The sequence below is a fragment of the Phyllobates terribilis genome, unplaced genomic scaffold (genome assembly GCF_046119375.1).
Source record: "Phyllobates terribilis strain yellow unplaced genomic scaffold, ASM4611937v1 Scaffold_2__4_contigs__length_985480577, whole genome shotgun sequence".
NCBI classification, from domain to species: domain Eukaryota; kingdom Metazoa; phylum Chordata; class Amphibia; order Anura; family Dendrobatidae; genus Phyllobates; species Phyllobates terribilis.
Window position 1 is genome coordinate 356,190,691 of NW_027362762.1, and position 23,319 is coordinate 356,214,009.

General features: G+C 43.7%; 1 protein-coding gene across 2 annotated transcripts in view; it reads right to left on the minus strand.

Annotated features, from left to right (window-relative positions):
- Window positions 1–23,319, minus strand: part of GPM6B (glycoprotein M6B) — a 154,023-nt gene that overhangs the window by 54,359 nt on the left and 76,345 nt on the right. The window lies entirely within an intron of this gene.

Genomic DNA, 23,319 nt, shown 5'->3' on the forward strand with positions numbered 1-23,319 from the left:
ATGGAACGGCTCCCCGCAGGCGGAGCAGGCCTCAGGGCAGTGTGAGGAGGAATGGTGGGTGCAGTGCCGCGCAGGAAATAATGAGCCGAGATGGTGTATGAAGTCATCTGGGTCTTTACTCACTTGGGATGATCTTTCAGCCGCAAAGCTTCTCTCTGCTACTCGCGGTGTACTGCGGCCACCGGGAAGGGGGTTCAGCACTTTCCAGGTAGATCAGGAGCACCTGTCGAGACCCCGCTGGTGTGTGTTCTTCTCCTGACTGTGTGTGGTACGAACGTGGTGTAAGGCCGGGTCCCACTGGATAAACACAGTGTAAGAGATACAAGTGGCGTAGGCCGCTCCGTCCATATCCCTCTGGGATCCACTAAGCCTCTGGGCTTTTCTGACTGAGACGTGAAGTAAAGTCAGATATCGGGGGCCGGTCACCCCTTTTGCTGCAGGAATCCCTCTGACTAAGCCAGAGTAAAGAATACAGGTGGCGCCTCCGCTCCGTTCGTATCCCCCCCTGGGATCTTTTTGCCTGTGGAGCCTATCTCCTCTGCTCCCCTCCTAGGCCTTCTTAGGTCAGGACCTTGACCGGGTAGAGACAGTGGTTAACTCTAACCCGCTCCTCGTCTCAAGGCCAGAGAACGAGGACCGTGTATCTTCAGTCGGCTGCGGCCTTTTGCTGGACTCTGGCAGAAGACCACAATCAGAGACAAAGACCACAGTCAAAGATGAAGATCACAATCAAAGACCTTGAACCCAAGATGGCCGTAGATTAAATATGAAAGAATAAGTGTTTCCTAAAAGTGTGTCCTCCACCCTCACCCACTACATGGTTCCCCCTATCTTTGGTTCCCCCCATCTCCTCTATCCCGGGTCAGGGCAGCACCATGGTGCATTTAGGCCCCCTGCAGGACAGGAGTGGTGTAGTGACTGGTGAAGTGGGGTCCTGAGTAGTGCTCCATCCTTACCTGGAAGAGGAGATACCACACCTCGAACTGAGGTGCAGTACCCCTGTGGTGACTGAACCCTCAGGGGCGCCACAGGTCAAGGGAGGGCTTTTTAAGGATGGGTGTGATCAAAATATCTTTTAATCATGAGGGGAAGACACCAGTTGTTAGTGACAGGTTGAAGAGGTCAGTTAGACTTGGGATGAAGACTGTGGTAAGGTTTGGAATGAGGTGGGACGGTATTGGGTCAAGTTCACAGGTAGTGAGATGTAATCTGGAGAGTAAAGATGATCTTCCGTGCTGGCGGAGAAGCTGGTTTTGGAGGAGAGTTGAGTAGTTATGAGGAGAGGCTGTGGGGACTTTAAGCAAAAGCTTTGCCCTACGTTTTCAATCTTCTGCTTGAAGAATGTGACAAAGTCTTCAGCTGAAATGAGAGGAAAGGGAGGAGAGAGGAGAGACTTGAAAGTACTGAATAGCCATTTAGGGTTGTGAGACCGGTCTTATATGAGAAAAGAGAAGTAGGTTTGTTTTTCTGCAGTGAGAAATTGCGCAGGATTTTGACAACTTCTGTTACTGGACGGGCTACTCCACTCCCTTTCTTTGGCAGCCGCACAGCGGGTAGATGAGGGCCAGAAAAAACATGTGCTCCAGTAGATGGCAAGCGCTACATCAAGTGGCCTCTGCTCCTCTTCCTCCACCTTATCACACACAGTACAGTCCTCAGAGGTGGCACCCCAAATACCCTTGTTTTCACCCATGTCACAACTCTCCAACAGCCCAACTTATTGTGGGGAACCACAGATGGGAGAGTCTGCAAAGCTGTTCCCACATTCTATTTCGGGGCATCAGAGGTCTGATCCAAAGCTTCACAGACTCAAGAGGGGAAAAGCATGTGCAGCGATGCCCAAAATTTTTTTCCATTTGATCGGAGGCCAGACGAAGTGGGGTCCGAGCAGAATTCAAACCCTTGTCACCAGACGTTAACCCCTGGGGGTGGAGGTGATCCTGATGAGACTCAGATAATTGAGGAGCACGTGGACTGTACTGTGCTGTCAGGGCAGGAAGAGGAGGAGGGTGCCTCTCAGGGCGAGGAGTGGGAGAACAGAGAGGATGATGATGAGGTTGTAGATCCTACTTGGTGTGAACCCAGAGGCATGCAGCTGAGTAGCTTAGCAGAGGAGGTGGTGGAGGAGGAAGACAAGGAGGTTACGTTGCAGCTTCCCGCACAGACACAGAGTTATGCAACCATGACAAGCACTGCATCCTCAGCCCCAACTCTGGCAGTGGCAGCAGCGTTCCTGGGCCTGCAGTTGCCTAGCCTGGATCTTTTTTGAGACCACAAAGAATGACACAACTCACGTTATCTGCCAACTTTGTTAAAAACAACAGAGTAGAGTAAGAAAACATGCAATAATTTGACTACTACATTCATGAACTGGCAACATGCGTTAATCTGGGAATCTCACTGTGCTAAAATGCAGACTAGCGGGCCTTGTCAACCACTACCCACCAGAAAATAGAGAACTAAACTACTAGACAATAGGGGTTGGAGAACTAAACTACTACACACCAGGGGATCGAGAACTAAAGCACTAGACACCAAGCTGTCACTAGACACCAAGTCTTGGAATCCCCAAGGCTTGAGGGACAAACCTCTGTATCTAACACTTCCTCCAGTGCTTCAGCCTCCTTCACCGCCTCTAAGGCCTCCACCTGCACCCTCAACCCTGCCTTAATGAGACAAGTTCCAACACTGCAGAGAGAATCCCCCCCACCTCCGTACTGCGCAGCCAGGGATCACAACAATTAGCCAGTGTTTAAATTAATATGTCATGGATATCGCAGTCATGCAGATCAAGAGTTATGGACAGCTATTCATACAGAGTTTGAACAATGGCTGCTTCCACAGAACCTGGAGCCAGAGAAGGCTGTGTGCGATAATGGTGCAAACCTGGTGGCGGCCCTTCGGTTGGACAACCTCACACACGTGCCTTGCATGGCTCGCATCCTCAACCTGATGGTATAGCAATTTCTTCACCACTATTCCAGCCTAGATGCGCTGCTGTAGAAACCACGGTCTGTGTGCTCACTTCCGCCATTTGCAACCCACGGGTCTACTTGCGTCGCTACAGAGATTTTTCGGTCTACCAGTTAACCGGTTGATATGTGATGTGCCGACATGGTGTAATTCAACTCTGCACATGATGCAGTGACTGTGGCAGCAGTGAAGAGCCCTCATTCAGTATCGCATGTCGTATACCCTGGGCAAACGCAGTACAGACGTGGTGCAAATCACACTTGCGGAGTGGACACAGATGAAGGACCTCTGCACTCTTCTGCACATTTTCTCAATGGCTAGTACTGACTATGCTGTCATTAGCATCACTATTCCGATCATCTACATGCTGGAGTATACTTTGAATAGTCTGTGGGAGGAGGTGATGGTGGTCCCACAGGAAGAGGAGGAAGGAGAGGAGGATGCGGAAGGGTTAACAATATCTCTAAGTTCCAGTCTGTCGTCTCACAGGCGGTTGCCATGGGAGGAACAAATGGAGGAGAAAGAGGTGATGGACGCGCAACAGTTAGGAGATGAAGATGATAAGCATTCCCTCTCTGCTGTCCATGGTTGCCAGGAGAGGATGGAGGGAACAAGCTTGAGTGTTATCCCACCACCAACACACTATGGACTTGGACCACATGAAAGACTGACCCATGAGCGACTTCTTGCAGCACTATCTGCAGCATGATTGTTGCCGTATTGTTAGGATTCTAAATAGTACTGACTACTGCATAGCCAGTCGGTTCGATCCACGGTACAAAAGTAAATTTTGCCAGTTGCTTTCCCCCCTGGAAAGGGACGCCCCCATGCTGCAGTATCAAAGCATGCTTGAAGACAATCTTGAGAGTGGTTTTTCCCAACGTAGAATATATGCTCCAAACAATTTAAAATTGAGATCTCCCCTACTGTATCACGCTAGTAACATAAAAAAATAGATTTTTTTTTTTTTACTCTGCATGAGCTCTGCATACAGCTGAATTTCAGCGCCTCAAAATGACAACGTGAGATATGGCGTGTTATATCACATTAGTAGCAGAAAAAAAATTGATTTTTAAAGGCGTACTCGTGCATGGGATACAATAGAAGCAGTGCACAACAGAGTTCTATGAAATGTGCCCTGCTTTCTTTGTCTGGACTTCACTAATGGCACAACAACAAAAAAAATCTCCTGGAAGGTCGATTTCACAGCCACACAGGACACTACCTATCTAAACTATCTAAGCAACTGCATAGCTAACTAGCTAAAATCTCTAATGAATCCTGGAGCATCCTCTCTGATCTCTTATAGTCACAAAATGGCGCTAAAAGAACATGTCTGCTCTTTATATAGAGAGGGACATGTGATTTCAGCAGTCAATGGCACAAGCCCTTGTTTCTGGACATTGTGGATGGTTCCTGTACCCTGGTTGACTAGCCGCAATTTGCACAAAAAGTTAAGGGGGGGGGGTTTGGGAGATTACAAGCACGCCGCTCCTCTTAGCCCTCCCCTCATCAAACACGTCCCCCCACTCATCATACACTACCATTATCCGAGCCAAAGTGATAAAAATACTTTAGTGGCAACACAATAATTTCCCGCACTTTTACCGATTTTAAGAAAAAATGCTTATGTGTCCGATCACTAATCCGAATGTGCCAAATTCAAGCCGAATTTGAAATTGGCTATCGTTTTTTGAACATATTCGCTCATCTCTAGCTGTAACTAAAATGGCAGATAGGGAGAATTCTATAAAACTCAAAAGATACTCATTTGCACCTTCTACTACTGCCCTCAATACCGACATAACTGCAACAACCGGTCTTATTTTTTCTGTATGTAAACGCCTTCTCTCTGGATCCACAGTACCTGTCCTATAGGTCAACAACCTACAGAATAAAGTCCTTTTACAAGGCTGGTTAGACTGTCGGACAAACAAGAGTCTCCTTTAAAAGAGACCCATATAGGCAGACAGTTGGTTTTACCCCTTGTCAGCACAGATAAGAGCACTAGTTGGCTGGGTGAAAGGTCTCAGATGTGGTTCTAAGTAGTGGAGGAAGCCATGTATGCTAGGGAATGCTCCATGGGAAAAGGAATGCAAATTCGATCGCTTCAAGAAAGTAGTCTTTCCTGCATTGCATGGCCTATAAGACCAGCTATGCCAGCTGATTGTCTGCATAAGACTATGTTACCATATGAGCTTTTGGTGAGTTTTTGATGTTGCAGATTTAAAAAAAATGCAAGCAACCTATTTTACTTAATCGGTGCAAAAATGGTGCAGAAAACCTGCAACATCAAAAACTTACCAAAAAACTCATCATGGGAATGTAGCCCAAGAAGAAATAGTCCCAACCCCTGTAATTTCTGTACCTCAAAAACTACATTGGGCTGAAACAATGAACCATGTCCTTTTGGTAACATTGTTCTAATGTTGAAGCATCTCCAGTACATTCCACTACTATACGGTCTCCTGGAATGTGCAGCGAAATCTCAAAAATATGTGCTAAAAAAAAACACACTGTTCTCATTCCTTGTTTTATAGTAAACATGGAAATGGACTTCACATTTTTTTTTTATCATGAGAACCATATGAACAGTGTTCCACCCCCCTCCCCATAGCGTCTTATCTTTAATACAAGTTATCATTCACCAAAATGGTCTCTCGACTGGTCAAAACATGGGACACAACAGGTGGAAAGGGAAGAGAACAAAATGAGCGGATTACAATGGATTCTTTGAGGCAATTCCCTTGTTCTCGGGAGGTTAATCCACACAGCATGTCCTGGACACTGAGGTTCAGCTATTCATCAAGCAATTAACTTGGCCATGAACAGTTTCAGAGGCTTGGAAGAATGTGTGCATGGAGAATAGGAAATTCAGACAAACAATTTTACCATTTTGCAATAGAAATAGATTCTGTCCTAATGGAAGAAATCTCAGTATCAGTAATAATCATAAGTGTCAAACGCAATATGACGAGAGATTAGGAAGGTATTTTTAGATGGAACAATTGCATGGCTACATAGGAAATATGCTAATGAAACATGTTCAGCTGCCAGGAAAAAAAAAATCTGTTTTCATGGCAACAAGATTCTTCTAAATCTCTATCAGCATCATTATCTAATTCCACTGAAAACTACAAGGATATTTATAACCTAAAGGGAATGTACATACATGAGATTATTTAAGTAATATTCTTAAGACAGTAACTACAGTGACTATTTAAAGTGCATTTCCAGCTAAATATTTTGTAAGCAGAGTTTTATTTAGAGCAAATAAATCATATTGTATGTCACATCCATAATCTGCCAGTGTTTATTAAAATGCCTCTAACACTGCATGGATACTTCCAACTTCTATGGTAATTACCAAGATGCAGATGGAAAATCCACCGCATATTGCGATCGCAGCATTATGGGTGAAATTTTCTGAAATCTCATCTGCAATTGACTGTCGTTGTGGATTCGAAATCCGCAGAATGTCAATTCATACTGTGGTCTTCACCGTGGAGTTTAACCTTTTGCAATGCAATCTGCAGCACAGCCAAGAGCTTTTGATGCCGCGGATTTTATGCCGCAGAAATTTTGCAGTAGATACGACCTATGGGAACACAGCCTTAAGGCATGTACACATGGGCCTGATTCATCATTTGCGATTTATTTAAAGGTTTTGTCCAGCTTAGGCTACAAGTCCTCAGCCAGGCTATGTGACTGCAGACTTGTCAATCATTACAGGATTCTCCGCTGGTGACTAAAGGCATCCGGCTTCGCTCAATACACTTGCACTGAGTGAGGCCACACCCATCTAGTCAGCACGTGACCGCATGTATGCAAATCACATAATTGCAGTCATGTTCCCACCATTCCCGGTGGCAGCATCGTAGAATCCGTACAGCGTGTGCGATGTGACGATTCACAAGTCTGCAGTCACATAGAATAACTGCATACTTGTACCCCAAGGCCGGACAACCCATTTAAGTCACTTTTCTTTCTTTAGCTTATGTTATTTGCTGACATTTTTTGTGCCAAATTCTTTCAAAATGGAGCACGAAGTCCATAAATTTGATGCTTAAAGGGGTTGTCCACTACTTTATGTGATCCTCCAATGTATTCCCAAAGGGCCCATAAGTGTTTCTCTAAATACCTTGTGGTGCCTTTTCGGCCTGTGAGTGGCGCCATCACTGGCCGCTCACAGGCATCACGTGACCCCCGGCTGCAGCCGGCTCGGACATCCGCTGACGTCACGACAAGTCCGGGCTGCAGCAGGGGGTCCCTCTTCTGCGTAACACCGGTGGCTGCTGGGTTGTGGGTGAGGTTACCCTGCGCGTCACACCCGGCATCCACCGCATGCTCTCCCTCTCCTCATTCACTTGGAAAGCGTGCAGTGGGGTAAACCCGCCCACAGCCCAGCATCCACCGTGGGAGCGCATCACTGATTTCATGCCTCACTTGACGTGACATCAGTGACGGGTCACGCGATGCCTCTGAGCGGCCAGCGATAGCGCCGCTCAGAGGCAGAAAAAGCACCACAAGGTATTTACAAACACACTTCTGGGCCCCGGGGGAATAAATTGGGGGGTTCATAAAAAGTAGTGGACAACTTATTTAATTAAATATGCTTTTTATATCCCCTTTAACCAGTTTTTGCGACTTTTTAGCACCCTAAGTCACAAATCCTTTAAAAAGTCGCAAAAAATGCACCAAACTGACCAAAAACCTTACTGCAGAGAGGAGTAGTGAGATGTGCTAAAAAAAATTGATATTTGGTAAAAGTCACATTTTATGAATCTGCCCAAAACATGTGGATAAGCAAAGTTGTCTAGGAAAAATAAGAGACTTAAAATGAGCAAATTACTCCAGAAAACTGGAGAAACAGCAATGATGAATCAAGGCCAGTGCTATTTGGATATTTATAACCTCATCCAAAATGATCAAGTTAAAAATAATCCTGCTATACTTGGTCAAACATTTCATTAACTCCCCTGTAATGTTATGGCTGAAACTGCTTCTCTTTGGTGAGGCGTGTACTGTTAGGTGGCATTCATGATGCTGCTATTCGCAACTGCTTTTCCAGGTTTACATCAGTCTGAAGGGCAGAGAACTCATTGAGATAAGTTTGGTAAAGATTTGCAGCAGTAAGTCCGGTCATACCGAACACCGATACAAATTTCAGTGCAGGTCTCCTCAAAATGGGAGATTCCTCACAGTTTACATAACTTTTATAAAACTCAAAACATCACATAGGAGACACTAAGATTGCTGTATATACATCATGTAGGAGACACTCAGGCTAATAAATACATCACATAGGAGACACCAAGGCTAGTGTATTTGTAAGGGTGTGGACTATATTGCCCTGTTCCTGCCCCTGAGGACAACAATCGCGTAATATAGATAATGTCATGCGTTTTATATATATAGTGTCATGTGAAATGTGAACTCAGCACTGTTACTATAGTAATGCAAGTTATAATATGCACATTACGTGACAGTGGTATAGGACATGTAATAGTGTACAGTATAAGGATAGGACATAAGATAAGAACAATACGCTTAGTATATACTGTTATAGGATAGTAACTGTAGCTAGCTAAAGGTGTAGGATAAGACACAGTTACTGTTTGGGAGCTAGCCCACAGAAGGAGGTGATAAGTGCTAGTGAAAAGCAGGCACTTCCTGGTAGTGACTTAGTTAGGGAATTGCAGTAACAAGGTCAAGTTCAAGTGCAGTTGGCTGCTAGGGCCAGCATATATCTATCCTTCAAGGCAGTGGGAAGCAGTACTAGAATTCAGTGCGGACATTCCAGTAACGTCAGGAGCTCAAGGCTGGCATAAGGGCTAAAGGGTGCGTCTTGTCCTCCAGCGCACAGGGGAATATGGACGTGAAACCATGTGAATGGAATCAAAACTAATGGCCCATCCTTAGGAAAAGTCATTAATATTACAGTGCTGGATAATTACTTTAAAGGGGTTGTCCACTACTAGGACAACCCCTTCTCGATCTGAATGTTTGGCGCCGATAGAATCAGAACACACTTACCTCCCATGTCGATGCTGTTCCAGCGGTATCAGCACAATGTCACCCAATCAGCACCGGCTTCAATGGCCCCGCCTTCGACAAATCGAACATCAAGAGGAAGTCAGGGAGCAGCCGAAGTCTTGGCTTCCTGTTGATGTTCAATATGTCCGAAGGCAGGGACATTGTCACCAGTGCTGATTGCCCCAGGAACGCGAGTTCCGATACCGCTGGAATGGCGCCGGCACAGGAGGGGAGTATAAGCGTTTTTATTTTATTAATAACAAACATTCAGATCGAGAAGGGGTTGTCCTAGTAGTGGACAACCCCTTTAAGTTAGTAGTGTATAGAATATACCAGCTACTGTTTTCATATTGAACATCCAGCACTAGCATAGGAGTGACATCTCTAATTGATGTTAATAATTTGTTTATAATCACACTTGTTATGTACACTGGACGTAGATGCCTGGAACTCTACTAGGAACCAATTCGCTACAACGTGTTTTAGGTCGTGCAATTTACAGATTTACTTTTCTTTCTTGCACAATGAATGCAGTTTAATTGTAAAGTGCTGCGGAATGTTGGCGCTATATAAATAAAAATTACTATTATTATGGATATATGCAGCTGTACAGATCAGATACAGAACAAGAAATAATTTTAGGTATAATATTGTACGGCTTTTCCAATCAGGGATGAAATCTGCATGTACGAGTTCAACTTTATGCATCAAAAATGTCTGTAAAAACTTCTCTTAGCGCTGGATCAAATTAACAGAGCACATCATGGAACATAGACTTTGTCTTCTGGAAGCAATTACCCAATTTTATCTCTACTTCTTGGAAAGACACACAGGAAACATATTTCTAATACTTAAGAAAATATCAGCTGTGAAAGGCAAAAGATAATAACTATCTATGGAGAAACCCACTCATATGGCATAAGTTGATTACTGGAAAATGCAGTTTATTGAAATATGAAAGGCTGTTTTATGATGGTTGCACAATCCTCTTTCACTCCTATTTCAGATATATTTCTGCAATTTCTGCACAAGCTGGCAGCAGGACATTTGTTATATTAAATGGGGATATAACAAATCACATAGGATTTAAGATTACGCCAATAGTTCCATTAATAATGCACACGATGAGGGAGATTTATTAAGCTAAATGCGGAAAAAAAACAACTGTCTTTTATAACTCGCACCAATTTTTGTATGTGTTTTAACCACTTTCTCGGTCTATTCTGAAAGGGGGAATGAGATAACCGAAAAAGACGCATGGTATAACATACAACACTATGTGCCAAGAAATGCACCGACATTTGGGTGCAGACTTTTGGCACAAACTATGCCAACTAATAGATAGTGTAAACTTAAACGAGACTATCTAAAGATGAGCCAGATTTATCAAACGGCATGTATGACTATGAGAAATCTGGTGAATGTTTGCAGTGACTAAAAGTTAAACACTGATAAAATATACTACACCACCCAAAAAAATCAGAGCCTCAAAATAATCATAAAAATAAACCAAATCTTTAATAAATAACATTAAAACATCATAAAGTTATGCTGAGGTCTTTAAAGGGAATCTGTCAGCAGGTTTTTGCTATATAATCTGAGAGCAACAAAATATAGGGCAAGAATGCCTGATTCCAGGGATGTATCACTTACTGGGCTGCTTGGTGTAGTTTTCGTAGAATACCTGTTTTGTCTGATGGATATGTAGCAGAGCTAAGAGTTAGGCGCATTTTAGACGTCCGTGTTTCAAGTACGTGTGGTGTCTGTTTCCACACAAACAGGAGACAGACGCACGTAGACCCAATTTGAATGGGTATATGCAACATGTCAGTGTGTTTTCAAGGACCGTGTGTCCGTGGGCAAAACATGCTGACATGCCCGTTTTTTACCCGCAGCATGTGCCACAAAACGTCCCGCACACGTGCACACTGATGACACACAGATGACATCAGTGTTTCATCAGCAGGGCCGGTGTTAGGGGCAGGCAGACTAGGCATCTGCCTAGGGCCCCCACTCTCCCAGGGGCGCGCGGCCGCTATGGGGCCCGTGAGTCAGGGGAGCCCCCCCGACATAAGCGCTGCCTCCTTGCATCACATATTTAACTGTATCAGCATCATAGATGCCTATATAATTGATCGTAATGATGGAGGAGAGAGCATCACATGACGCTCTCTCTCCCATCATTCCCCCTCTGCTGCGGCGTCATGACGTCATTGCTCCACGCTGTGCAGGGCTGTGGAGCTACTGCAATGCGCTGCTGGTACCAAAGCTGCGGGGGAACGAGGAGGAGAGGTGTTATATTTTTTAACTCACTGAGGCCATAATACTGGAGGCTACATTATACTATATATTGGGAGCTTCATTATACCTGCATTATACCCTAAATGGCAGCATTATACCCTAAATGGCTGCAATATTATTATTATTTATTTATATAGCGCCATTGATTCCATGGAGCTGTACATGAGAAGGGGTTACATACAAAATGCAGATATCACTTACAGTAAACAAACTAACAATGATAGACTGGTACAGAGGGAAGAGGACCCTGCTCTTGCGGACTAACATTCTACAGGTATAATGCCCTATATGGCTGCATTATACCTGTATTATACCCTAAATGGCAGCATTATTCCTGCATTATACCCTAAATGCAGGTATAATGCAGGTGTGATACAGCAATTTAGGGTATAATGCAGGTGTAATGCAGCCATTTAGGGTATAATGCAGGTGTAATGCAGCCATTTAGGGTATAATGCAGGTGTAATGCAGCCATTTAGGGTATAATGCAGGTGTAATGCAGCCATTTAGGGTATAATGCAGGTGTAATGCAGCCATTTAGGGTATAATGCAGGTATAATGCAGCCATTTAGGGTATAATGCAGCCATTTAAATTGCAGAATTATACCTGCATTATACCCTAAATGGCAGCATTATACAGTATTGGTACTGCAGAGGACTATAGGGACGCAATATACTATGGGGAGTGCATTATACTCTATTAAGGACTATGGGGAGTGCATTATACTCTATGGAGGACTATGGGGAGTGCATTATACTCTATGGAGGACTATGGGGAGTGCATTTTACTCTATGGAGGACTATGGGGAGTGCATTTTACTCTATGGAGGACTATGGGGAGTGCATTTTACTCTATGGAGGACTATGGGGAGTGCATTTTACTCTATGGAGGACTATGGGGAGTGCATTTTACTCTATGGAAGACTATGGGGAGTGCATTTTACTCTATGGAAGACTATGGGGAGTGCATTTTACTCTATGGAGGACAATGGGGAGTGCATTTTACTCTATGGAGGACTATGGGGAGTGCATTTTACTCTATGGAGGACTATGGGGAGTGCATTTTACTCTATGGAGGACTATGGGGAGTGCATTTTACTCTATGGAGGACTATGGGGAGTGCATTTTACTCTATGGAGGACTATGGGGAGTGCATTTTACTCTATGGAGGACTATGGGGAGTGCATTTTACTCTATGGAGGACTATGAGGAGTGCATTTTACTCTATGGAGGACTATGAGGAGTGCATTTTACTCTATGGAGGACTATGAGGAGTGCATTTTTCTATATGGAGGACTATGAGGAGTGCATTTTACTATATGGAAGAATATGGGGAATGCATTAGACTATATGGAGGAATATGGGGAGTGCATTTTACTATATGGAGGACTATGGGGAGTGCATTAGGTGCATTATACTAAACCAGAAAAATGCTGCCTATTCATCGAGTGATTAGATTGTTTATGCTGGAACAAAAATCATTGTTCTGAGCAGCAAATCGCCTGGTGAAAACTGCAGATATGCTGCTGACAACATGATACTGTATGGGGACAGAATGATCCATTAGTGATTGTTCTGTGCCCATCATTCTTCCGGTGTAAAGAAGCCGGAAAACAGGCGCCGAACGACTTCAATACTGTCGATCACGGTCATTTTTCGGACTGAATTCAACATGTAAATACAACTGAAATGTTTCTGTGTGATGGTGCAATATGTGATCATTTGGGGCCCCACTTTAAACTTTTGCCTAGGGCCCCTCTTTGTTTAAAACAGGCCCAGGTCATCAGTGTTACACGTACTGGCACCTGAGAATCAGCGTACAATTAGCACTGTTCCCAAGCGTCGGGTGCTGAACGCTGCCCTCATCATTGTCCCTTACCGGTGCGGTGATCAGCACTACCAAGGGAAAATGTTGAGAGTAGTATTCTGCTCCCGCTGTGTCCAAAACCTGTAACAATAAGAATAATAATATAAAAAAATCCTTATACTCACCTGTCCTAAGTGTCCCCGCTGTAATCCATCTGACCGCTCAAACCTAGGAGATGGAGAGAATGACTCACTGCAGAGAGCGAGCCCAGGAGCTGCGCTGAGCTCAGTGAGTGACCAGACACCGCTCAGTGAGCTAGCACAGAGCAGGGGCCCGCTTGCTGGAGTAAGTCATTCTCCCCGACTCCTCGGCGTGAGCAGTCAGATGGATTGCAGCGGGGGACACTTAGGATAGGTGAGTATAAGGTTTTTAGTTTTTTTAATTCTTATTTTTACAGGTTTTGGACACAGCAGGAGCAGAATACTACTCTCAAAATTGTCCCTTGCTAGCACTGATCACAGCTCCGGCAGTGGACAATGATGAGGGCAGCATTCAGCACCCGGCGATTGGGAACAGCGCTAACTGTGCCGCTGATTACCAGGCACCGGTATGTGTGATAGTGATGCGGCACACTGTTGCCACATGTATCATACACACTGACAACTCCGGTACTGGTTTTTCCAGTACCGGAAATATCCGGATGTGTGAAAGAGCCCTTAAACAATGTATAACCCCATCCACAGCCCCTGGCTGGCACCTACCTGTAAACACTGTGCAATGTGAGCAAACTGCTGCTCAGTGGTGGGCGTGGGGTTACAGCCTGACATGAACTGTAGTTCTGCAGCACTAATCTCCTGCTGATAAAATGCTGATAACATTGAAACTATGACACACAGCCTAGTAAGTGGCACATCCCTGTGATCAGATTAAATAGCAAACTCCTGCTGACAAATCCCCTTTAGTCTATGTTCACATGTTGCGTTTTTGCGGCTTTTTAATGCAAATTTTAAGCTTCGCTTTATAGTACCAGCAAAGTCTATGAGATTTCAGAAATCTCATGCACACATATTGTTTCTTTTCTGACAGATTTGGAAAACTGCTGCATGTCACTTCTTTCAGCGTTTTTGCAGTGTTTTTTCATCCATAGAAAACCAATGGGTAAGTGCAAAAATACAGCAAAAATGCAGGTATGAGGTTTTGCTGTTTTTAGGGAAAAAAAAGCAGGCACAGCAGTATGTGAAACACATTTATTTTTGTTATTTTCCCAAGTTTAAACCATAATTTATTAGTGTACATGGCAGATGAGAATGGCATTTAGGATTAGTGCAGTTTAATTAAATTAGCGATGTGTAAAAAGTAAACATTGGCCTATCAAGGTGTCAAATTGAATAATGCCTGTGGCTGACCAAAGTGAAAGTAAAAGGTGTTCTACAAACTTAATTCCCTGTCAATGTCTTAGACAAACTATTCTGGACCAATTTACCCCCCCCCTACCCACCCACCGTTACATTTATAATTGTGTATTTTTTCATGAACTTTTTTGTTCAAAATAATTACTATTTTTTTCAGACATACAATTTTTTTCCACTAAATACTTTGATCAAACTGCCCTTTTTCCAAAAATATTTTTATGGTTTCACATATGTCTTGCATTGGTGACCGGTGTTCATGCTTCTGTGGTGGAAACAAAGCCAAAGTTTGTGATTCTAAAGAACACAGCAAAACCACAGCAAAAATGCTGCAAAACCTGCATTTTGTAACCAGCTTCTTTACTGCCAAGAGAGCAGATTTCCCCTGCAGAAAAAAACGCAACAGAAACAAAACGTGTGAACATAGCCTTAAGGGGAAATTGAAAATCCTTGCAGTAGTGCAAAATTCATGTAGCGCGATTTATTGTATAACTGTTCAAAGGATATAAAATAGAGACGGAAAGTACTAGTGCACCCTAATCCTTGTGTAATTATTCATGTAATATATCACAGAACACAGATTCAGAACTGAAGCTACTGCGTCATGGCCCAATACATTCTGCCAAATTGCAGTCAGTACAAGCACAGTTCGTACCCATGATGTACAGGTCTGGAATAGATCATGTGCCTGCATCCTTGTGATGTGCTGGGAAAAGAAAAATTCAGATTCACACAGGTCCTATCTCAATTTACAGCACGGATTTGACGCGCCCCCTGGGCCATGTTGGGCAGCGTTGCGCATGCGGGGGAATACCCGGAGCCGGATCCGATGGGGGTAGTAGTCTTCTTGTGGCGGTGACCCGGTCCGCGCCCAGGGTGGTCAAACTAAGTGGCAGTGCTCGGCATTAAGATGTTATAGAGTTCGACTACGCCACCCGTTGATTGCGGCTATGAAGCCGCCGCTGCAGGGCAGACCGCTGAGGCCGGTGGTACGGTGGTGCAGCGTGGATGGTATAACCCCCAACGGGAGGGGTATAGCCTCAGGGCAGCTGGTGAGGCAGGGAGGAATGATGGTGGTAGTGGTAGTGTGGCAAGGAATCACTGAGACGTGCGGTTGCAGTTTTCACAGCTTTACTCACAGTTCTTTATCAGGTCACTTGTGCACAGTAAGGACCACCCGAGCCGTGCTGCGCCCACCAGGTGAGGGACTCTGCTAACTCCCAGGCAATTCCGGAGCGTGGTCCAGGGCTCCCCTCTCTTCCTTTCCACTGGCCGTCCCCACCAGGGACCCACCTTTGTCCGGCTCCCTTGGGCCTTCTGGTGGCGAAACCTTTCCCGGCTCCCCTGACCCTATACGTGGTATGCCTTCCTGGTGGATATGGTGAGGGGTCGCGCCAAGGCTTGACCACGACCTCCGGTTCCTGGCTGAGGATAATAGGCCTCCACCAGTTTGGGATCCGGTACCCTGTTCTGCCAACCCTTCACCCGTTAACTCGTGGGATCTCAGGGTTCCCTCTCTTCTTGCGTCTCTGGGCCTTTCCTGGTGTTCCTGTTCCTCCTTCTTCTTCTTTCTCTCTCTCTGCCTCAGGCCTCCACTTCAGGCCTGGCTCTGGAGCTGGGCCCGGACTGAGCCACAGCTCCCTGTCAGCCCTCTCTGGCTGAGCTCCTCTCCTCTCCTCTTCCAGACTGCGCTGAACCGAACTCACCCTGTCCTAAGATGGTGCCCACCTTATATACTCCCTTCTGACACCCGAGCCCAGGTGACTAGCACCCAATGGGCTCCTACCTATGCCCAGAGTCCCTCCCCTGTCTGCTCCTACACCACTGGGATATTCCTCCCCCCTCCCCACTCCAGCCAGGGACAGAAGCTGTCGTACCTGCACATCTATCTGGTGGGAGTACCGTTGGTCTGTCCCCCGGAAATGGGGTGAGTGTAGTGCATGCAGCTAACTGAGCTATGTTCCACACTCCATCCTTACCCGGGAGTGGAATACCGCACCTCTGGTTCGAGGTGCAATACCCCTGTAGCAGCCGAGCCCTCGGGGTGCTACAGATTCAGTTATTGTGTTTTTTTGGTCACTTTGTTTTCTTGTCTTGTGGCATTAGCTGCCGTTTTTTGGTGCCAAATTCATCAAAATGCGCAGGATTCGTGAAACTGATGTGAAGACAAAAAAAAAAGAGCATAATTATTGTCTTGAACTGCTTTAGCGCCTTTTTGCACCTAAAGTCCTGAAAAATTGCATCAACATTTTGAAAATTCAAAACTACTCCAGAGGGGGACTGGGATGAAATTGTGCCAAATTTTGAAACTTTTTTTTTTTTTTTTTAAAGTCACAATTGATGAATCTGGTGAAAATATCTGGAATTGCCAAACTCCATCCACAAAACAGAAATGAAAAAAAAAAAACAAAAAAAAACTGATCACGAATTCTCATAACTCTCAGTTCATGGGTAAAATCTGTGTTCAGTGAAGACAGATTTTTACATTACAGAAATAAGAGATGGCAGTCTGTGCTCAATAAAATTCCATCCAGAGGGGAGGAAGGAGAAGTTAGAGGCAGAGCTCTTTCCCACTCCCCTTTCATCTCCTATCTCAGTAATGTAATAATCTGTCTTCACCGAATACAGATTTTATCCATGTACTGGGAATTTTGAGAATGAATGATCAGTCTTGGTAGAAAAAGAAGCAGATTTCTTGGATGAGATATATTACTTTGTTGCTCATTTTCATGAATAATACTGATTTATGAAAATAAAAATGTAAAACGACTTACTCTTTAACCTCTTCACGAACTATGACATACATTTACCTTATCGGACGTGTCCCTGCTTCTGATGCGATCTCACGCTGAGCCGGCATCTTCCCCCACACCTGATGGCTGATTAATTTAACACGAGCTAGCCGGAAGCGCGTCATTGAATCCGCCCATCGATCCCCCTGTCAGGTGATCTGCTGAAGACCCCCGTGCCGGTCATCAAGCTCTTCCTGTGAACGCCAGTCCTTGGCCAGCATTCATAGGAGATCGTGATTTTTTTATGTATAGCACAGGCGATCGGACGATTGCAGTTTTCAGTCTCCTAAGGGGACTATTAAAGCACACCTGTGAGCAGGATTGTGCTTCGTAAACCACATACACTGTCAGGTGGGTGCCAATACACTGATTAATATGATACCTTTGTTGATGAAATCCGTCCAGTGGTTCTTTTTTAATCTTTATTTTCATTTCTGAGATAATGAGATGCTCATGCTTCAAGGTGACCTTTGGGGAGGGGCTTTATCTGGTGCCGATTATGTATTCCTGTCTCTGCCTTCTGTCAGGTCACTGTGCCTTCACTGACCTGTCTACTATTTTAAATACTGCCTGTGTAATCGTGCTAGAAATCAAGAAATTTACATGTAGCAAAATGGCCCCCACCGGCCAAGAGATGCTACTGCGCAAGTGCGGCAGGCGGTGCCATATTGCTGCAGGCAAATTTCTTTTTCCTTAAGCAAAACGGCGCCCGCACACGCGGTGCCGATAGATGCTACTGTCCAAGCACCGCTAGCTTCTATTTTGTGATTAATGTAAAAATAAATATAATATATAACAATGTTTAAACAAAGTCTATAAAAAGGTAACGTTTAAAGGGAATCTGTCAGCAGGTCTTTGCTATGTAATCTGAAGACCGCATGCTGTAGGGACTAAAATACAGATTTCATCGATGCTTCTCTTATCGAGCTCCGTGCAGTTTGCTTACAATGATTGTTTCAGCACCAGTAGCTTATCATTGGTCGGACACAGAAGCATGTGCCTCCTGGTCCAGGAATGCCCCTCCTGTGATAGGCACCTCACTGTCTATGGACATTGTACACAGAGAGGCTGGTGTGGGCGGGGTTAGCTTCCTCAGCTCTGCTTCATTGCTAAATCTAACATCTCTGTATGAGAAAGGCTGCACCCAGTAATCTAAGTGATACATCATTGGATTCAGGGTCTCTTTGCCTACATCAGGCTGCTCTCAGATGAGGTAGCAAAAACCTGCTGACAGATTCCCTTTAAGAAGTATTCCTAACAATCGCTGCGGTGTGTTGATCGTAGAGGTCTGACCTTTGGGACCCGCACAGTCGTTAAAATAATGGGACCATGATGCGGATTTATTTGGACCCCTCCACCAGTTTCCCCTACACAGCTGCTCTTCCAGGCACCCAGCAGAGGACCCATGTTCAAGAATAGTAAATGGGTCCCTCATTGTCTGTTATTTTTAAAAAGACTGGGTGCTAGACATAGAGAACCTCCATCATGACTCTCCAGAAGATTGCTCGCTTTAGTGAATCAATCTATTAATCGTTTTGAGCTGTGGAATCATTAGCCAAGTTTCTAATCACAATATAATAAAAGTTGGTAGCAGTATTATTTTTTCTTTTAAGGTGGTGGTGGGCTCCTTACCTACCGGGCCCATGTGCTGCAGCGTAGGACGTACACATAGTACTCATGCATGTACTGTGTACTAAAGCTGTATAATGTCTTCTCTGTTCATTCTTTAAAAAGGCCTGTATGACGTCAGCCGTGTTTAGAGCATTTATGAATATTTATATGTATTAAAGAGTTTTAAATGATGCCAGGTACTGGCAGAATACTATTTGCTGGGCTCCTGAGGAAAACTGACATGAAACGGCATGGAAGCTTCCAAATTTCAATACCAAATCTCTTAACGCTAATATGAATATAATGTTAAAGGATTTCTAACCCACTCTAAAGCTGGTTATTCGTGAGCCAAACTGGCTGAAATCCTGAAAAAAAAAGAAAAGGTCACTCATAACAAAACTACAGACACTGTCCAGTATAGTCAACTAAGTAAATTATTATTAGATAATCTGCTTAAAAAGGACTTTTACCTTGAGGTTTTTACATCTTCTATCTTCAGGAGCACACCACTCCCCAACCTCCCAGCTTACTGCTTGGCAGTGCATTCCTGCTGATTAACAGTTGACCGGTAGCATCATTGTGCCACTGATTAGAACTATATGCCCTCCCATGCTGCTAGCAAAGTCGTTGCCTATACAGAATAAGATTACTACAAGGACACTGAAGTGGTCAGGATCCAGCTAGCATCAGACCAGTGCTTGCAAGCTGTATAAAACAAAGAACTATTTTTCAATATGACAGCACCAGGCTGAATGTTTCTTGTGCTACTGTGAGAAGCCTGGTGGCCTGAACGTGCTACCATGGCCTGCAGCATCTCAGGACTTGTTTCCCATCGAGCACATCTAGGATCATTGTTGGCAATTACAAAGAGCTGCCAGCAGTGGATCTTGACAATTTGTATGCCCAAGTGTATTTAGGGTGGCAGAACATTCCTCAGACAACCAATAATAACCTCATTGATAACATGACAAGGCATGCAAGTGTGTGCATTTCTGCGCATGACGCTCATACTCAATACTATATAAGTGAATATGTTTTGAAAATTTTGTTTGAAATTTCTCATTATTTGCATATTTTTAATAGGTCTATCGATCCTGTGATTTCCATCGTTCCACAAATATTCCATGTTGGCGTTGCACTTTAAATGTTAAGGAGAATATAGGTCAAAGTGTAACTAATAATTCAGAATGCAGGGACGTACACAACTGCAATTTTTAGAAAGTATAATTTTTATTATACTATTTGGTAATACCACTAAGGAAACACCCCAATATGAAAGGCAAATTTCTTTACTTTGATATTAATCCTAAAAGAAATGAATGCAGTGCCGTCAGCTGCATGTCAAACAATTGTCCCATAATAAGTAGACCATGACCGAGTGATGTGTGCATTTTACTCCCAAGAGGGAGAAGGAAACGGTGGGAGGTTCTGCATTATTTACAGGTCTGGTGGGGTTCACAGTCTAAAGCAAAGCACTATTAGGCACAATTACCATGAGACCCGCTGTTCTTTCTGCAGAGATTGTACACGTCAGTCAAGCTGTATTTTCAGTTTGTCAAACATCCACTGACAGTAATATTAAGGTAATAGCACATGTAAACCCTTCTATAGATGCATTCCATAAAAAAAATGTGTAAAACTGACTCGATAAAAATGTAATACAACATATACATGTGCTATAGAATACGATGGCACTATAAAAGTAAAAACATTTTTTAAAAAAGCTTATTTGATAAAACCTGCAGAAAAACACCTGGGGGGGGGGGGGAAAATCGCTCAAAAATACTTGTGTGAAGGAAATATAGAATTGTAAGGGAAACTATAATATTTGTAAAATAACTAGTTAAGGCTGCATCCTATTGACTGTATAGAGCGGAGTGGACACAAAGGGCATAGCATCTGCCTACTCTTATTGCAGGAACTCAGAACCACAGATGGGGTCTCCAGGGAGAATACTGAGAGGTGTCAAACATGGCACCTCAGCTCCTGGAACCTTAGCTTCAAAGAGTTAGCAAATGGTCTGTAACTAGGCAGGATATTTCCTATTCATTGTATGGAGAGGAGTGCGGAGACCCAGGATATTTGAAATGCAAGACCATAAATTAGCCCATTGTCCAGTCACAAACAGCAACTTTTAAATGGACCAATCCTGGAAATATGAGCCTATGGTCAAGACTATAAAAAAAAGCTAGGTGGCACAAAAGAAGCTGTTCTTCCCTCAAGGAAACAAAAGATAACTGTAGACGGAAATGTTTAGGTATTTCTGTTATTTCTCCATTTTTATTTTATAACTGTTTTGCACATTTGTTTTATTTTTATCTTTTTATATCTTTTCTTGTAAGCACCACATATTTTTATATTAAAACTTAAAATCTTTAATAAGTTGATCCTTGTACGCTCTAAAGAATCCATAGCCTTTCACCGAGTGTGTGACAGTAACATACTTTGGGGACTCGTCACCCCGTGTGTTTGATGAGTGGTGACAGCAGCTATAAGAAATCGGGGTGAGCTGAATGTGCCAGGGTGTGATTTAAGCTCACTTTACAGCCTAAAACAGAGGTTGAGAGCTGAATTGAGTAAGAGGATAAATTAACCCTTGCAGGTGCACCCTATGTCATGTGCTAAGAAGTGTGTACGTGACGACTTGAAAGACACTTTCTATTTATTTCTATTGTATTTATTTCTATTGCAAAACTATTTTGCTGTTCATATGTTTAAGCTTTTGAGCTTTTTTATGCTTCAGATTTTGAAAAAAATCACTGGTGGGAAAAAAGAAAGCGGATGTCACTTCTTTGAAGTAGCTTCTGATGGAAAATGCCCCAAACTATGCTCTGTTAAAGCAAAAGGCAGCATAAAAACACTGCAGGTTAAAAGCTCTTCAAAACTGCTTCAGGAAAAGAAAAAAAAAAACTCTTCTAAAATCTTCTCAAAGAAGGAGCATGTCCTGAAGCGATTTCCGCTAGAAAACACGTCATGTTTTACAACCTTGGAAAAAATTCTGTGAGCACAAACCATAACTGCTAGGAGTGTTGCTTTACCAAGAAGCGCCTGGAAGGCAGTCAGTCACTTTTATTGAAAGCTGGTAACTGACAGGACTATCACCTCTGGATAAAGTTCTAATAACCATTATATCAAAATAAACTGATTTTGTGATAACGAGAATGGGTAATCAAATTTAAGCTGTACACTAGGAGATCGGTGTACAGCTGCTTCTGACCACAACCCCCAAATTAACAAGTATTTTTCCACAGTCTCGAAAAACATGTATATAATACTTTCATTGATAATCTCCAAGAAGGGATTACAATCTGGCGAAACCTATGAAATTATCTGATAAATACTATAATATATATAAGAATCCAGGCTAAATATGAATATCCAACACCATCTAAGTAGGCAATAAAAATTACCGTATATTCCGGCGTATAAGATGACTTTTGAAGACTGAAAAATCTTCTGTCTAGTCTGGGGTCGTCTTATACGCCGGTAATGCTTTTGAACTTTCAGAAATTGACATGCGGGGATACTCTGGGGGTGTTAATAAGCTGCCGTGGCCGTATCCCTGCCATGTCGGAGTTAATATAAGGTGGAGGGAGTTAAAATACGGCGGCGGTAGGTCCAGACAGTCAGCGCTTCTGTGCTGAAACTGACACATCGGAGCTGGGAATACGCAGCGGACACAGCGCAGGGCTTCTGTGCCGACAGCTTTCACTTGTCACAGAAGCGCTGCGCTGTGTCCGGAGCAGGGAAGTTCGCATCGCTTCTGTGACAATATATGAAAAGCCGGCAATTCAGCAGCGGCATAAGCCGGCACCCGACAATTTAGAATAGAAAGAATAGAGCATCACACATAGATTAGATAGATAGAAACATGTCAGTCACATATATATGAAGTACAGTGACAGTATTGCTTACTGTACTTGTCATTTAGTGTAAAGGATTTATTAAAACAAATATTAGTGTTTTCATGCACCGTCTCTTTAAAAAAGCCGGCCGGCATTTCAGCATCTGTACCCGACAATTTATAACAGAAAGAATAGAGCATCACACATAGATTAGATAGATAGAAACATGTCAGTCACATATATATGAAGTACAGTGACAGTGCTGGTTACTGTACTTGTCATCTAGTGTTAAAATAACGGATTTATTTAAAAAAAAATTGGCGTGGGGTTCCCCTTAATTTTAGTCTCTAGCGGAGGTTAAGCAGACGGCTGGGGCAGATGTTTGAAGCCTGGGAAGGGGGTAATACCCACGGAGCTTCCCAGACTACTAATATCAGCCCCCAGCTGAATACCTAGCCTTTACTAGCTATTAAAATGGGGGATCCCAAAAAAATGACGTGGGGTCCCCCCTATTTTAATAGCTAGCAAAGGCTAGGCAGACAGCT